We start from the raw sequence: 16480 nt of genomic DNA, 5'->3' as shown, positions 1-16480 counted from the left end.
ATGTAATCCAGGGACAAATACCAGACATGGAAAACAGACATACACAACAAAGAACATAAAGTCACTAAAATCATACATACAAAGTAACAAAAGTAAATGAGCCACTCGGACTCCACTAAAAACTGGGAGCATGGACGAGGGGCACCAATAGGGTAAGCGTCCTTTGCTTTTCTAGAAACACCCGCCGAGTTGCACATAAAAAGTCAAGTCCGGGGTAGACAAACGAGGAAAAGAAAACTATGACTTTACATTCTAATGTACCTACATATTCATACAATTTGTTCCCATTGGAATGCCGACGGTTTGTTGAAAAACAGGTCCACCACACTGGACAAATATGTTGTCGATTAAAAATTCCAGCATTTTGTAAACATCTTCCTCTGTATATTTGGAAGATGATTTGGACTTATTTCTTACAAAGTATGAGGAACTTCTACCAAGAACTATATATTTGTATCTAGGTGTACCATCTTTTTTGGAAAAACAACGATGTATAATGTTTTTAAGTCGGGGTTTTAACTGAGTATGAGGAATAGAAGTATACAGTGTTGAAAAATCATAGGTTTTAATGCTATTATATTCAGATAATAGTCTTGAACTGATTGTCTCCAAAAATTCTTTCGAATTTTTCAGGATCCACATTGAATTAATACCATTACGGGAGTAACAAGTGTTGTGGTAGGAATGCAGACCATCTTTGACAGTTGTGAGTATAGAAGTTAACATTTTTGAAAGAGGTTTGGTGGTACATTTTGCAGATCCAGCTATGAACCGTTGTTTGTATGGATTCTTGTGAAGTTTAGGAATCCAGTACATAGGCGGTAAATCACAATCATCGTCCGTGGTAGAGAGACCAAAAGAAGATAGCGCAGATTTATGGTTTTCCAAAATCTCTTCTTTGGAGAGAGTGGTAGCAGTATAGGTCTTATCACTGCTATTATTTTCTACGTCAACCTCTGATAATAAACATTGGATATAAAACGTTTTGCAGACAAAAACAATATTGTTTTGGGCTTTGCCTGCTGGTACGACAACATATTTGTCATTTATAGTAGACAATGTTTTTCCTATATCGGAGTCTTTGAAAACTGATGTCGCCAATGGCACTCATTGACCTACTTAAAACTTTCATTCGTTTCCAAAATTTAAGTCCTCACGGCCTTTTACCACTCTGACAGAGAATCAATGTCTTCTTGTTCTCGTTTTATCCATTTTCTTGCATAGTCCTCGACGGCATCCATAAGAACTTTAAAGTTATAATTCCAATTTATGGAGCGTGGTTCACGGTACTTTGGACCTTTAGAAAGGGTATTACGTAGAGATTCGTTTTCGATAATAGTTAAATCTCTCGTAACGACGTGCCCAGAAGGACCATATTTGAATGGAGAGCTTTGGCAAGAACAGTCAGGTGGTTTAGCCTTGAAGTCCTCAATCTCGAGGTTCTGCAATAGCCTTTTATAATTGAAAATTTTGGATGCAATGGGTAAAGTAAAGGAATATGAAATAATTGGTATGGATTTGTCTTTGAAATATGGAGGAATTTTGTTGGTAACGTTTTTTTTGTGATTGAGGATGTTAGCCAAAATAATTGCATCTATACCTTTGTTGACAAACGGTAGTGAAAGAAATGATCGTTTTTCTTCATCCTGACTTTTCACACAAACTGGTTCAAAGAGTCTATGGAAACCAATATCCAAAATGATGGCAACAAGTCTTTATAATGATGAGGTGGGGTCAGAAATAGGAGTGTCAAGACTTGTTTTGTAAATTGAGTGTAGTAGAGTTAGAGGTATAGAATAAAGTTTGGTTCTAATGTGATAAAGTCCAAGAGGTTTTTGTATGAAAGGAAGGAGACCATCTACGGAGACATCATGTAAATTAGGTGACGTATAGTGGCGATGGCCATGACTCCTTTCCCGTCTTGGATTTTTGTCAAACAAATTCATCATATTCATGCTATTGTTATATTGGCTTGAAAGGTTTCCTATACTTTTGATGTTGTCATTGCATTCGTAAGGTATTGCAGTACCTAGTCTGCGAATCCAGTACTCCTCTCTTTCCCTACAATTAGAGATAGAATGTGGTGTGGTGATTTTATTGATCTTCACTTGAGAATGACTCTTTGGCAGTAACAATGACACAAGGTTAATTTTCAAGCAATTCATTCAAGCCAAAAGAATCACTGTCTTTCTAGGATTGAACTGAGGCTTTTTACATTTATTTTTTATGGCAATATATTTTAAAAACATTTCCAATGGAAGCCTCAAATTAACTCATGTATCATTCGGAAAATAGTTGGGTTACGGGGAAATGATGTTTTTCATTATTATAATAAGTCCTTCAGAGTCTTGCGGAAGGAAAATCAACAACCATGACAAAAAATGGTAGATGAAATATACAAGAAGGCTCTGTATACAAAGTCTTCCAAAGACCCTTCAATACAGGGTAACCCATCCATATCCAAGAAAAATCAGCCCTTCCTTGGTACCTCAAGACATGGCAATGCTTTGTCTACAACACATATGGAAGTTGTGTAAAAAAAAACAAAACAAACAAACAAAGAAACTACAATTACGTCCATGCATGCAGGCTGTATAGAGGACTACGTCATGCATCAAAAGGCAGCAGAGTTCCAGGATTAGAGAACAAGGACAAAGATTGACAACTCCTTCCCAAGTATTGATTTGCAAGAATATGCAAGAGTATTGAAAACCAGATTAGGAATTGGGAATTGTGGGTGATCAAGAATAGCAAACAAACATCACTCAGCCATAACTAACTCAGACATTGTTTATGGAAAATAGCTAAAGAATCTTTGAAACAGAGAATTATTAAACCCCGTTACCCAATTTAGTGTTCCTGGACAATTTCGGCTTATTCGTGACCTCTCCTTTTCAAAACACATTTCAGTACACTCCTGAATTCCCAGAGATAATTTACAGTTAAATATGACAGTGTTTATGTAGTTTATTGTAAAACATCATGGCCTCCTTGTTAAACTCGAATAATGTTATATAAAAGATGTTTTTCGCATTATCCCAGTAAATCCCTCTATAAATCATTTACTTTGTCTCACATAGAAGAGTAGTAAAGGGAACCAAGATTGTAGTAACTAAAATCATACATACAAAGTAACAAAAGTAAATGAGCAACTCGGACTCCACTAAAAACTGGGAGCATGGACCAGTTGCACCGGTAGGGTAAGCGTCCTCTGGTTTTCTAAAAACACCCGCCGAGTTGCTCATAAAAAGTCAAGTCCAGGTTAGATAAACGAGGAAATGAAAACTATCATCCGTTGAAAAAATCAGTTTTCATGGTGCAGATGGATACACCATCACGATGCGCGAGTTCGTGATGACGACCATAAAACTTCTGTAGTGATGACGTCAATCTTGTAGCAACATAACAGTGTTCCCGAAGCCTACTTATTTAAGTTCTAGCGCGATACAAAAAGTCTGCGTAGTTTAGGCAAGCTCTGGCATAACGTATGAGTTGTGATATGAACACTCCATACGCAAGTGCAGGTGAAATATAGAATAATTAGAAAAAAAAATAACAATTAAGATAAAAGACAAATAGGAAAATGACAACTGTTTCGTAGGATGGTTAAAGCCTATATTGATAAAATTTATATCTGAACAATAGATAGGATTTAGAATTTGCTTTAACATGTTATGGAGGAGTAATCAAGGGAACCAAGGAAAATGCATTAATGTAAACACACCGTGTTTAAATCAATATCACGAATCTGGTAATTAGTCTGACAATGACATTAAAAATATCGAAGCACCTCCCTACATCAAAGCAAAACAAAAGGAAAAAGAAGAAAACACCATGGCAAATGTCTAGACATGTTGTTTTCAATTTTGTTTGTATAAGTCCTTAAATAGATCCATTTACAATGTAGTTGTAAAACGTTGAGCTACTAGCAAATATTTCATCTACAAAAAAATGCAGGTGTGAGAGCATCGATTTAGTTAACCTAATACATTTTTCCTCAGTCAAGTTGAAGAGTAATCAAGGGAACCAAGATTTTCGCGGAAATCAAACTAATGTAATCCAGGGACAAAGACCAGACATGGAGGACAGACAAACACAACAAAAAATATAAAGTAACTAAAATAACACATACAAAGTAACAAAAGTAACTGAGCAACTGAAAAAAGTTGACCGATATATCTGTTTTTTCTTCTGTTGCCCGAACAATGCTGCACATAAAGGTTAGAGTGCGTATAAAAAACAAGTCCGGGGTGGACGTAATAAGAAAGAAAATATATTACACGTTGAACAAATCATTTCTCTTGGTGCAGATGGATTCCACGAGTTAATGAAGACGACTATAAGACTTGTGCAAATTAGAAACCGTTAAAAGCTGCAAGACGTTTTGGCGTTTTGGAAAAAAATAAAGTAAGCAAGATATGCAATTATGATAATGTTCTAGAGTTGTATGATATCCATCAACATATGATAGGTCTACAAAATACCGTATTATTTAATTCAAATTATCACTCAGTAAAAATAACATGTGTGACGTTTGACCTTCAAATAAAACTTTTGTGGAATCTAATTTGCCTGTTCAACGGACAAATGAAGTAAATTGTATGAATATTGTGTTTTAGATGATACACTGAGCACATACGAAATATCTTATACGGTAAATATGATATGCTTTATGACAATACATGTACATGTATATGTACAAGCAAAAACATGATTCGACTGGGAGTCGTCCGTTATTTCCTGCACGAGAAATTAGTTTGATTAATCCGATATCTTCCTGTAGATATGCCATATGATGGGATCCGTTTTCTGAAAAGTTCGACAAAAATGTCCTAATTACCAAGGACTTTGTTTATATTTTTAACTTAACTTTTTTGAAAGTTGAAATTTTTGTCGAGATATGTTCATTACAGCGGCTAGAAATTGTAACACATCTCCCCTGTACACTCATGCTATAGACATGACATATGTTAGGATATGTTTCCTGGTTATCTTGGACTTTTTTCTCTTATGTCTAGATTGAAAGAGTGTATATTACCAGTGATAATCCTGTTTAAACTTAACCATGTCTGGACGCAGACTGGTATTGTCCGAAGAGCAAATTCGTTGTGTCTGCATTGGCTAGAAAACCAAATGTTGTGGTTCTTCTTTTATAGGGGTTATGCAGTGATTTTACAGCTGAAATATTATATGAAAGTTTACTTAATTTCCATTAAGTGGTGTAGGAGGAGTAAAATTAAGATATTAGAACTCTTTTGCGTAACAGAAGGATGGACACCTCTATCATCACAAACCCCCACTAAAATTAGGGTTAGAATGATTGAGTTTATTTTTTTCTGCTATACATACATGTAGAAGAAATGGAGGGTACTTGTTCTTTTTTCAGAGTTGAAATCCTCAGCGTTACTAATATCGTTCGTTTGATTAGTTAACACTGCATTTCGAAGGATTGTTGAGGATTTTTGTGGTTTATATAAATAAAGTCAAATTATATTCTCGAAGCTACGTTGTCTTAGCTTTATGATAAACGAAATGGTGCAACGGATATAAGAGAAGTGTTATGTTTTAAACTTTATTGTTATAGTGATATTTAATTAAACAGAAGGTTTTGTTGGAAATTTAGATTTATAAAATATGTAAACTTATATATGAATTATCACTACCTCTATCAGTTTATGAACGAGAGGAACCGATGGCGACATTCTCGAAAGTTCGAGGCATATTAGTGCTAGCAACAGTATGTGACTGTAAATGGCTGTGTTTAGATTTTCAAGTGTATACATGAAATGACTTAACAATGACAACCCACACGCCAACTAAAAAAGACTTTAGATACCGCCATATTCTTTGTTTCTGTCACGCCCTTGATTGAAGACTCCGAGAAAAAAAATGATTTTAAAAAGTTTGTATCAAGTGAAAAATCAAACATTAAACAAACGAATAAAACAAACAAAATACAAATGGTCTTTGATAACATTCCCTGTGCTTTGAATTTCATACTCGAAACAGCATCTACACTGCAATTCAAAAGAGTTCAAAATAAAGGTTTGATAGATGTTTAACTATTTTTAGCCATAACGACCTCCTTGAAGTTTGCATTTTTCATTTTCTACTACAGTATATTTGTATGTATTCTGAATATTTATATCGTCTTGGGAGGCTAATTTTTATTTTGCTTGTCGCCACTAGGGCCACAAACGCCAGATTAGAAACGCCTCGGCGAAAATTATGATTATCTATAATAATTTATGGGATGTATACTACACGTGTAGTATTAATTTAAAATAGGCCTATGTAAGTGCAGGGTGGGTGATGCATTGATGGAAAGTGGGTTACAAAACAGAAAATAGTAAAAATACTTATTTGCCTTGATATGATCGAGCTATTTTCTCCATGAGCGGGATGCTGACATTCAATGACAAAATGACAAAACTGATGGGAAGTTATCCGTAAGTAATGAAAAGTGGTCATAAATATTACTTAACAAAAGAAAATACTAATTTTGGGCAAGGAATTTTAGCCAGAAATTGGAAGATTATTCATATACTGCAAAGTTCATGCTAACCTTATTTCAGTTCTCTGATTTCTTACGTTGTGACCTCACTGGTTGTCTGAGCAGTATCAAAATTGGAATTCGAAAAAAAATCCTGAAAAAAACGCCGCCATAATGGCTTCCTCAGCAGCCACCTGTGATTAGATATGTCCTTACCTATGCGCTTTCTGCTATCCTACTGACTCCAAGCTGATGTGAGTAGCTGCTGAGAAAAGTGAGAAATAAATGTTACCGACACATGGACACAAGAAAATGATACAATAATAAAGCAGTATTCTCCTGTCTTTCGAAGAGGGAGTATGAATATGCCAACTTATATTTAAAATTGTACAAATGAATGGATTTTCAATTTAAAGTAATAACAAGCAGCTTATTGAAATACTCCTTTGCTAATTATAAAGTAATGTACTACATTTATTACACAATCATAAAATACGCTAATCTCATTGTATAATCGGCTATACGCGTGATGTTTTTGTTTAAGTCAATGAAACACAACTTCGAACTATTTAAATAGGTCATGGCTTCAATTAAGTGGACTTTCCTTGATCAGTGTATATATAAATTATTAAAGGTATAAAATAACAGAAGCATATGGTATGTTTCATTTTTTTTTATGTTTCATGAGCGATGAGCGTGTAAATAAAAGCATCGATTGGAGGCACATTTTGTACACGAAGCACTTGCACGCTTCATTGAAAATGTTTTACGCTTTTACACGCCGATGAACCATGAAACGTTTGATTCTTAGCACATTTTAACCAAATTAAACGCATTTTTATATAATGGATTGTTCGTGTCTTATTGGGTTCTTGGTAACTCATTACATTGTATGTGATAGAAACATATTATCATTTTATATGACTAAATTTTGTGATTTAATTGGCAGTCTTTCTAAAGCAAGACATGAAGTGATTCGTGCATGTCAAAAACTCAACAAATTTAGTATTATTTCTTGTTCAGGAACAGGTACCGATCACATAACCAGCCTTAGTTCTTCATTTTGTCGTTGCGCTTTTGAGATAAAAAAATGTTTTATTTCATTTTATTATTGTTTTTTTTTTTATTTCATTTATTTATTTATTTATTTATTTATTTATTGTAATTCATTTTTATTTTGAAAAGGGAAACATGTAAGACAAACGCAATACACAAACTTGTACAGCAAGAAAGAAATTCAGTTGATGAAATGAAAATCATCATAATTATGAATTATATACAACAGAATTTAAACGTCGTGTATTCAACGTTATATCGACTTAGTCTATTACCGCATCCAAAGGCATCCGTTTTGTAATAATTTTCTCTTTTTGTGTAGGGGATAGGTAACAAGTAGAATATTTATCAATGTTTTAAGTATTCTATTCCACCATTAACACACGGATAACTTTTTTACATCTGCACTTAAATATGTAATACTTCAAAAACAGTAGCACATGGTTAACCACATTTTTTAAAGGATGTTCCTCATCTACCCAAAAAATATTTTTTTTTTTGCATTGAAAAGTATTTAAATACCTAGCTCATCAAACCAATTATTTAAAGAAAGCTAACAGTTTTGAACCACATTACACTCCCAAAAAAATATGAACACGTTTCTCTTTTTTCTGTGAATAAAAAGTACAGAGCTCAGTCACTTTAAAGTTACATTTATATAAATGGAAGAATGCCATGAAGTGATTTGAACTGGAAATGGTGTAAAAAGGACTTTTTTGTGGCTAAAAAGGCCATAGAATAAAATTATGACAATCGTCTAATTCAGAATGCAATTCATTTTCCAATTTTTTGTTGGGAATCAATTTTATCTCTCTTAATATATCTTATAAATATATCTACATATTTTGGAAATTTGTCTTGATGAAATCTATCACTTTATCTGCAATGTTTGGTAATTTATTAAATTACCAATTGATGTTACCCATCTGTCTGGTATGGCACCGATAATTCCATAATATTCTCAAAAGTTAACATTTACATTGTATTCCCTTTTAAATTCACCATAAGAATAAAAACTATAAAACTATTCAGATTAGATATCATATCATTTATGAAAAATATACCATTCTCTGAGAACTTAAGTTTAATGTACAGTTTTTCCCCCATATACAAAAATAGGTTAAGCCAAAGGATTTTTTTAGAATGGAATCAACATCCATATCATTTTGATCTTTTGTGCCTTTCAAAATAGAAAAAAAATTGATAATTACATCTCTCAAAAAAGAATTTGGTTTTTTTTTGTGCCACAAGATACAGACCCTCAGAGCTGACATGCAATATCTTATCACCACCCCATCTGTGTTTATAATCTATCAAGATAATTTTCCAAGGGGAGGAATTTTTTAGGATTTAATTGTTTATAAAGCCAACTTAACTGAAGGCTGTAACAAAATGATACAATATCTGGAATTTTAAGACTCCCTTCCTAAAAATCATTAATAATGACAGATCACTTTATCTTGTCTCAGTTTTCATTCATAAGAAAATTAAAGAAAATATTTTGAATCTCCCTTAGGTTGGTACTGGGGGATTTTTAAGCACTGTTAACACCTGAACTAATATAAGAAGAGCTAAGGTCTTAATAACAGTTATCGTTCCGATATATGTCAGTTTTCTGTAGGTCCATGTGTTAGGTAGATACTTGATGCTCTGAATTTATCATAAAAATTGCAAATGGTTTTGTTAACCTTTGCTAATTCAAACCATATGCCCAGTAATTTCAACCTTCCCGCGTGATTCCATTTAAAATCTTTGTGAGGAAGAATTTCCTCCCCACACCCCTTTCTTGAACCAATCCATATTGCTTCTCTCTTGTCAATATTAACTCTCAAACCAGCACATTCTGAGAATTTGTCAAAGAGATATAAGGAATTTTCTAATGACATTTCACTGTCATCCAGAATTAAAGAAGAGTCGTCCGCATTTTGACTAAGTAAGAACTCAGAGTCCTCTACCATGACACGGGACACATTTTGGTCATTTTAATCGCTGCACTCAGCAACTCTAAATAATAAACAGGTAAGGTGACAGCTGGTCACCCTGGCGCACACGCTTTTTAAAGTAAACAATGCTGACAGGTGTCCATTATTCAGAAATGTACTAGAAATGTCTAAATAGCATGTGTTGATCCACTTAATGAAGGTCGGACCAAAACCATAGAAGTCCAAAGTCTCTTCCATAAAGGACCGTTCAACAGTATCAAAGGCCGTCTCAAAATCCATCAGCAGCAATAACCCAGGAATGTCATCCTTGTACATGAAGTTGGCATTCTACAAAGGTATCGTTCTTGCTTTGGTTTCGTATGACTGATTATAGAGTGAGCCAAATGTATAATGTTTTGTAAAACGTGCATATCTGAATGCAGAAATGATTACGTTGTGTAAAAGTATAGCATATGTAGACTGAAAAAAAAAACACCGTTTGTTTTTGTATGTTTTTTTTTTTTTTTTTTTTTTTTTTTTTTTTGTTTTTTTTTTTTTTACACCATGCATCACTTTACCATTACGAGTGTTTAAATTGTATGTGAACTGGTACTTAAATCGTAAATTGAACTAAAGCGATATTAAAATTATCATGTGCAATACTTTTTTTTACTGCATTCGTTTTAAACTTAGCATTTATGTGTGGATATGGATATTTATGTAGTAAACTTATTTGAATATTTAAGGTATAGCCCTCCGGATAATATAACGCATCATTGAAAAATATTAGCATAAAAAAATATCGACGAAAGGAATGTCGAAGCGTCAGCAGTGCGATACGTAAAAATCCAAAAATATAGCCTGAACGTGAACACATAAAACAGAGAAGATCTACATTCACAATGTAGCAACCGAATAAAAAAGATTACATCTAACAACTGACAATAATGGAAACAAGACGTAATGCAAAACAAAAAAAAACTGAAGCACTAGCAATAAGAACTCCCATAAAAAGGGGTATCCGGAATGATGTGTATGTCCTGCACCGCCAGCAGCAACCACAAAGTTGCTGGTGAGAATAATCCGGTACTAATCAAGCAACAATAATGCAGTTCCGCGACACATGACAAATGCTTAATTGAATAAACATATTAGTTTGTCAAACATAAGTTATTATATTAAGGATCACGCCAAAATAACGTATATGTCAGAAATGCTGCTCCCATCATTTAAAAAAAAATAATTTCACCTGAAACATCTTCTATATACCAGCTCATGAAGTATAATTTAACCCTTACTATGCAAAGGGACGATTTATCGGCTTTGGGGATTTGTTTTGTTTTTCATCAGGTGACAATGCTAACTGCACCTATGACATTACGTCGGCAGAAGTCAATGGGCAAAAGACGAGGGAATCGAGCGGGGGATTCTTGTAAACTGAAGAAATGCTCTATATTAAATGGCATGCACTATATATCCAGTAGTTTCTTGATCATTATACACAACCTGATTCAAAACTTGTGACATCATGCATAAATAGGTGGGTATTGTATTATTACTGACATAGCACACTAAAGTACAAACAAGTGCCTTTTCAATTTAAAAGAGTAATCAAGGGAACCAATGTTACAGCGGTAATCAAAGGAATGTTATCCAGGAACAAAGACCAGATTTTGAAAACAGACATACACAACAAAGAACATAAAATAGCTTAACTCATACAAACAAATTTACAAACGCAAATGAGCAATTCGGACTCCACTAAAAACTGGGAGCATGGACCAGGAACACCGGTAAGGTAAACGTCCTCTGCTTTTTTCTAGAAGCACTCGGTGGGTTGCTCATAAGAGAGTCAACTTCGTGGTAGACGAAAGAGGAAAGGAAAACTATGACACGTTTGAAGTTATGAGATGGCGTATAATATCTGTTGGACAGCATTATCGCATGTATAACTAAGGGTGTATACCTCAATGCTGGGTCATTGGATCTATTATTTATTTTCGGTGCTGCATTATTATTTTCATCATGTAATCAAATTTCTTGGCACATCTATAAATGCATGTATACGAGAATGTTATATTGAATATTTTACCAGCAGTTGTGTTTTGATCCGCGCCTGAATACATTACTTAACGCGTTATATGTTTAGGAAATTTAATCTGCATGGATATGTAAATTCGTAATTTTATTTTACAATAAAGTATTAGTATTCAAAAGGAAATTAGTGTGTTAAAATTAAGCGTATTTTTTTTTTATTTAGATACTCGTATGCAGACCCTTAGCATCCAGAAATTTCGCGGTTTGAAAACAAGAATTTTATTTTGAATTATTTTAGGACAAACATGGTAAAATATACAGCTGGGAATTTAGACTTACAAACGTGTACATGTCGTATAGGAAAGTGGCTACAGTAAACTCTGTAGAGAAAATAGTGTAACAAAAAGCGTTGTCAAATCAAATAACAAAATATATAATAGTTTTTATTTTGAACACGTCATTGAAGATTCATTTGATTTTAGGGAGAGCTGGCTAGTTGCGCGTTAACTTTGTCGTACTTCAAATTATAAGTTTGTGTTTTTTGTACATGCAGGAACAGATAAAATACCATAATTAAATTTCAGTCTTATTGTTGAAATTTGCATGTATTATGAATAATACTCAAGACACACTTTTATATTCAATACTTTATTTCAAATCTCAAGATATGATGTGAGGCGATTGCCTTACCATTGGACGTTTAAAAAGTGACATAACAAGTAAACGGACTGTAAGCGGCATATTAGAATTTGCATAAGGTTATTGAAATGGACAAAATATCCCGTGCTTCATTAAAATATGCTTTATTCTATACACCATAACCAATTAACTACAATGTTCTTTTAAATATGACACAAAACTTTGAAGTTTAAATAAATTATGTGTGTATAGAACACACTCAACTCTGTACGCATTCAGGGAACCAAGGTTATAGCGGTAATCAAAAAAATGTAATCCACGGACAAAGAAAAGACACGGAAAACAGACACACACAACAAAGAACATACAGTAACTAAAGTCATACATACAAAGTAACAAAAGTAAATGAGCAACTCGGTCTCCACTAAAAAGTGGGAGCATGAACCAGGTGCACCGGTAGGGTAAGCGTCCTCTGCTTTTCTAGAAACACTCGCCGAGTTGCTCATAAAAAAATCAAGTTCGGGGTAGACAAACGAGGAAAGGTAAACTATAACCCATTGAATAAAACAGTTGTCATGGTGCTGATGGATACATCATAACAATCCACGAGTTCATGATGACGACAATAAAACTTCTGTAGTGATGACTTCAATCTTGTAGCAACATACTCCTCTTCCAGAAGCCTATTTGTTAGAGTTCTAGCGCGATACAAAAAGTCTGCGTGGTTTAGGCAAGTTCTGGCATAACGTATGAGTTGTGATATGAACACTCGATAAGGAGGAGCCAAAGGGATGTTGCCACAGATGAAAGGAAAGTTGACAATTCTCAATGAAAAGTCATCACGTTTGTCGTAAGGTTTGGTCAATAGTTTTCCTTTACCATCGATTTCTACGAGTAGGTCAAGATATGAGGCTGACTTAAAAGTGTCTGAAAAATACGTCTTGAATATTAGTTATCATGAACATCGAAACTGAATATTGTATACTTTGTATCCACCTTAGTATCCAGAATGTTTATATCAAACTGAAATTCTTATCTTACAACTTAATTAAAGTACTTACCATCTTAATAAAGGTGTTGCTTTAACTGTCCTGTCTCTCCTGGATACAGCTACTACTATAAAGAATGTCATAACCCCTTTCATATTTCAAAATAATGACAATGCATATTCTCCTTGAAAACCATTATTTTTTACCTTTCTGTAAGTGTAATTGTAAAAGGAAATAGTGAAGTAATTGAATGTACATATAGCTCTCAAATGCATAATTATCAAATGACACGATATATGCGAACAAAAAAATATTGGTTTCCAGTTTTAGCGAAAGAAAATGTATTTATTTACCACTATCATCAAGTTCTGTTGTTAGTTAGATCATAAGAGTCGTCTATCATGTTCACATCTGAGTTGTTACCTACAATAAAATTTTCTATGGACAAGGCAGAGCATTAAATGATTAGACAATCTGCAACAGAAAGACAAAAATAATCATTAGAACAATGTAATAGAAAGTCATATATATCTAGAACATATGAGATTATAGAATCATATTGAAGTGGGACAAACTAATTTGAGGGTGTTTAGACACACCGTCTGGTCATTATATAGTATGTTCTTGTATTAGGTGCATACTTGGCGCAAACCGATAAAACAGATATATGATTTATATATATGTTTTTTTTTTTTTAAATATATACACATATTTCCACATAACATGCAATTACAATTTAAGACTAATTTAAAAAAAAAAAACTCTTCACTAAGTGAAATGTATTAGATAAAAATGTGATTTACCAGTTATCGAAATCTAAAAATGATGAAAACTGTATTTACTATTGTAGAGGATTGCCTTTAAACGTCATCGGATAGACGTCCTTTCATGTCCCAGTCCATAATACCACTACACAGTCAAGTATTATTAAACATCTTCCGGACTATTTAGTAATCACAGAAGATAAACAATTGTATGCCAACCTCTCGAGTTATACTATTGGTAAATGCACCGATACCATCCCTAGACACTGTCTTTCTAAACCTACTTTCCATCGGATTAATAATACCACTAATGATTGTGTCCTAGATATCTATTTCGATAACCATGGCTCAATCAAACAGAATTGTGATTTTAGATTCATTCAAGAGAAAATTAAACCCAATATCTTACAAATTGATAATAACAAAAGTTGGCCGACTCTTAATGATTTGTTGTCATTTGTAGCTTTTGTCTTGGGCTTTCTAAACACACTCGCTACGGTTTGCCTCATTTACAAATTCCATATTATCGCTGCGGCATTAACATTTCATAAACCGTTACGCTCAGAGGATTCTTTTATCTTCACTTTCCCTACCACCGATGCACCATGAATAAATCAATGGGCTCAAACAATCCGCTATAGTATTAAATGGGATTACATACTGTTCGCAGGTTCCTTTTTGATACTATTAGGAATCTGCATTTTAAGTGAATATAATATCAAAATGACTGCCTCCCAGACCATGATTTGTTTCGAAATTATAGATGGAAAACAATGTGCTTTAGTGTCATTCCTAACATTTCCGGTTTGTACTACTTCTTATTATTTTAATCTACCTGATTCAGTCGACAATTTTTCTTTTCCCCCAAGACTTAGTATAGAATGGGCAAATGTTATAGTTATTGACAGAACATCCAGTCGTTCGATACGTGTTCCATCAATAAAAACACATTTCATATTTTAATTCTATAAAGATCAAAACCATACTATCCCATCCATTTTTCGCCTATATAGTAGCAACTCACAATGGTATAAGATATCCGATTCAATGGAACGAGCCAAAGAAAAACTCGACCGATATTTCCAGTGATAATATTTTTTGTAACGGGAAATAATGGTGACTCTATGTCCTTAAAGATAAGTCCGCCAATGTACTCAATCTATCCATCTTTACATTTTGTTTACATTCTGACATAAATTAGCTTTAAAATTAGTTTTTTTCCGTTTGATTTTAAATTTAATAATAACAGTGTATACATTGTCATATTTTGTGGTTTCTCAAGCACTTCTAGTGAGGATTTACAGTTTGTTTTGGGTGATTTAAAAAAATATATTTATCCTTCAAAGATGGAAAGGAATACTTATATTTCATTCATTTCATACTAACAAATGGGTATGCTTCCATAGCGCCAGATTTCGGTCTTGTTTGAAATCACATCAGCGTGAATTATATTTTAAAGAAGATGATATACAATTTCCAAAACAAACATAACTTAAAGATTTGATTTTTATCCCAGGATGATAATTACTTTCTACACGTTCTTTCCTTACCATATCATGGATGGCTAGCCTTTGACTACACATAATTCATAGACGTTATACTTTTCCTATACTCATATTCATAATACAAAATATACTTGTAATTGATTGTACATGCACAAGCAACGAATATCGTTCTTGCGCATACTTGTCATCGCTGATTTTACTTGTGGTCTTCTACAAGGAGTCTGTTCATTCCTGAACACGCTCTAAGTAGGTGGTATTGTACGCAGTTGCATCGACACTCGTTCAATTGTTGTAATTTCATTGACGACATCCAATTTATGTTATTATTTATATATTTGTGTTTGCCTATGTGACATTATTACAAATATTGTTTATTCTATGTATATATTTTGTTAACTTGTACTTCTTCACACTAAAAAAAATAATAATTGTTCTTAACATTTATCTTATATATGTATATATACCTTAAGCTGTCATTTATGTTGTTATTATAGATTTATTACATGTACGTTGATGATTTTATGGATTCTTGTGTTTTTAAACAACTGAGGGCAGCTGCTAACTAAAAAGGGGGTGTTTTGTGATACAAAATTAGGTTTCGTGTACTTAACAAAATATATTAACTAGGTCAGAAAAAACAAGAACGAGCAATTTCATTACTTGATTAATCCCACTAGTCATTCTTTCGAAATAGATTCAGATACAAGTCATTTCAGAATTAACATGATTGCATTAATAATATTTCCAGCTAAATTAATTTCTTATTTTAAGCCATCACTACAGATGTTTTATGATCGTCATCATGAACTCGTGGATCGTTATGGTGTATCCATCAGCACCATGAAAACTGATGTATTCAACGGGTCATAGTTTTCCTTTCCTCGTCTGTCTACTTGACTTGACTTTTTATGAGCAACTCGGCGGGTGTTTCTAGAAAAGCAGAGGACGCTTACCCTACCGGTGCATCTGTTTTTGCTCCCAGTTTTTAACGGAGTCCAAGTTGTTACTTTGTATGTATGATTTTAGTTACTTTATGTTCTTTGTTGTGTATGTCTGTTTTCCATGTCTGGTCTTT

At 33.5% G+C, this 16480-nt stretch overlaps 2 long non-coding RNA genes across 4 annotated transcripts in view; both read right to left on the bottom strand.

Annotated features, from left to right (window-relative positions):
- LOC148603984 (uncharacterized) overlaps positions 1-16480 on the bottom strand; it is a 248006-nt gene that overhangs the window by 144176 nt on the left and 87350 nt on the right. The gene's annotated exons all lie outside the window — the stretch shown is intronic.
- LOC148603989 (uncharacterized) lies at positions 1715-13812 on the bottom strand. 3 transcript variants are annotated; one of them, XR_015916858.1, is made up of 3 exons: positions 13490-13812; positions 13209-13263; positions 1715-2061 (listed from the first exon to the last, which is right to left on the bottom strand). It is a non-coding gene; the product is annotated as an uncharacterized LOC148603989 (long non-coding RNA). The 3 variants fall into 3 exon arrangements; XR_015916860.1 differs by lacking the exon at positions 1715-2061 and adding an exon at positions 5052-5178; XR_015916859.1 differs by lacking the exon at positions 1715-2061 and adding an exon at positions 8848-9819.

This window comes from Perna viridis, chromosome 11 (genome assembly GCF_037379345.1).
Source record: "Perna viridis isolate PV_CMFRI_1.1 ecotype Kerala chromosome 11, ASM3737934v1, whole genome shotgun sequence".
In the NCBI taxonomy this organism is placed as follows: domain Eukaryota; kingdom Metazoa; phylum Mollusca; class Bivalvia; order Mytilida; family Mytilidae; genus Perna; species Perna viridis.
The sequence above is the reverse complement of the archived record's forward strand: the minus strand, read 5'-3'. Positions and strand labels throughout refer to the sequence as shown.